Below are 2,500 nucleotides of genomic sequence, written 5' to 3'. Positions count from 1 at the left end.
AATGAAGCCAGATACAGAGAGAACAAAGATCCCCTCCATGAAAGCCTACAACACCAAGAAATTAAGGGAGAAAACAAGTGAGTTCACTGAAATAATGAGACTAATACACACCACCAATATCACAGAAACAAATAACTTGACATATGCAGGAGCAAGATTAGTAGCTGAACCGATGGGGACACGAACGCCAACACCACCAGCGCAACCAACCCAACGGAAACCAAAACAGCAACCGCCTTGGAAAAGGCGCCTGGAAAAGCAAATCATGGTGATGAGATCTGGCTTGAGTAAACTGAAAGAGATGGCAGAAAAAAGGTTAAGAAGCAAGAAAGCAATGGAGGAACTGAACGAGAAATACAAAGTACGCAAGAGGGGACTAAACAATAGAAGATGTAAAACAGAGGCTTAAGGCCAAAGCACATAAGATCCAACGATACATGAACAGGAATAAGGGATACCAACAGAACAAACTATTTGGAACCAACCAGAAAAGACTATACAGCCAACTAAGAGGGGAAGACAACCACCAAGAAATTCCTGAACCCGAACCAAGTAAGAGACTCTGGGAAAACATATGGAGTAATCCGGTATCACACAACAAACATGCAACATGGTTCCAGGAAGTCAAGGCAGAAGAAACAGGGAGAATAAAACAAAGATTCACTGACATCACGACAGACACAGTCAGACACCAACTAAAGAAAATGCCCAACTGGAAAGCCCCAGGTCCCGATGAAGTCCATGGATACTGGCTCAAAACCTTCAAGGCCCTACACCCAAGAATAGCAGAACAACTCCAGCATTTTATCATAAATCACCATGTGCCCAAATGGATGACCACAGGAAGAACATCCTTACTCCAGAAAGATAAGAGTAAGGGAAATATAGCCAGTAACTACAGGCCTATCACCTGCCTACCAATAATGTGGAAGTTATTAACAGGTATCATCAGTGAAAGGCTATACAACTACCTAGAGGAACAAACACCATCCCCCACCAACAGAAAGGCTGCAGAAGGAAGTGTAGGGGCACAAAAGACCAGCTCCTGATAGACAAAATGGTAATGAAGAACAGTAAGAGAAGGAAAACCAACCTAAACATGGCATGGATAGACTATAAGAAAGCCTTCGACATGATACCACACACATGGCTAATAGAATGCCTGAAAATATATGGGGCAGAGGAAAACACCATCAGATTACTCAAAAATACAATGCGCAACTGGAATACAATATTTACAAGCTCTGGAATAAGACTAGCAGAGGTTAATATCAGGAGGGGGATCTTCCAGGGCGACTCACTGCCCCCACTAATCTTCGTAGTAGCCATGATTCCCATGACAAAAGTACTGCAGAAGATGGATGCTGGGTACCAACTCAAGAAAAGAGGCAACAGAATTAACCATCTGATGTTCATGGACGACATCAAGCTGTATAGTAAGAGCATCAAGGAAATAGATACCCTAATCCAGACTGTAAGGATTGTATCTGGGGACATCAGGATGGAGTTTGGAATAAAAAAATATGCCTTAATCAACATACAAAAGGGCAAAGTAACAAGGACCGAAGGGATAAAGCTACCAGATGGGAGCAACATCAAACACATAAATGAGACGGGATATAAAACACCAAGAGATGAAGGACACGATCAAGAAAGAATATATGCAGAGACTCAAGGCGATACTCAAGTCAAAACTCAACGCCGGAAATATGATAAAAGCCATACACACATGGGCAGTTCCAGTAATCAGATATAGTGCAGGAATAGTAGAATGGACGAAGGCAGAACTCCGCAACATAGACCAGAAAACTAGGAAACATATGACAATACACAAAGTATTACACCCAAGAGCAAATACGGACAGACTATACATAACACGAAAGGAAGGAGGGAGAGGACTACTAAGCATAGAGGACTGCGTCAACATCGAGAACAGAGCACTGGGGCAATATCTGAAAACCAGTGAAGACGAGTGGCTCAAGAGTGCATGGGAAGAAGGACTGACAAAAGTAGACTAAGACCCAGAAATATACAGAGACAGGAGAATGACAAACAGAACAGAGGACTGGCACAACAAACCAATGCACGGACAATAAATGAGACAGACTAAAGAACTGGCCAGTGATGACACATGGCAATGGTTACAGAGGGGGAGAGCTCAAGAAGGAAATGGAAGGAATGATAACAGCGGCACAAGATCAGGCCCTAAGAACCAGATATATCCAAAGAACAATAGATGGAAATAACATCTCTCCCATATGTAGGAAGTGCAATACGAAAAATGAGACCATAAACCACATAGCAAGCGAATGTCCGGCACTTGCACAGAACCAGTACCAAAAGAGGTATGAATCAGTGGCAAAAGTCCTCCACTGGAGCCTGTGCAAGAAACACCAGCTACCTTGCAGTAATAAGTGGTACGAGCACCAACCTGAAGGAGTGATAGAAAACGATCAGGCAAAGATCCTCTGGGTTACTATGGTATCAGAACGGATAGGGT

Source organism: Macrobrachium nipponense, chromosome 29, assembly GCF_015104395.2.
Source record: "Macrobrachium nipponense isolate FS-2020 chromosome 29, ASM1510439v2, whole genome shotgun sequence".
NCBI classification, from domain to species: domain Eukaryota; kingdom Metazoa; phylum Arthropoda; class Malacostraca; order Decapoda; family Palaemonidae; genus Macrobrachium; species Macrobrachium nipponense.
Note: the sequence above shows the minus strand (reverse complement) of the source record.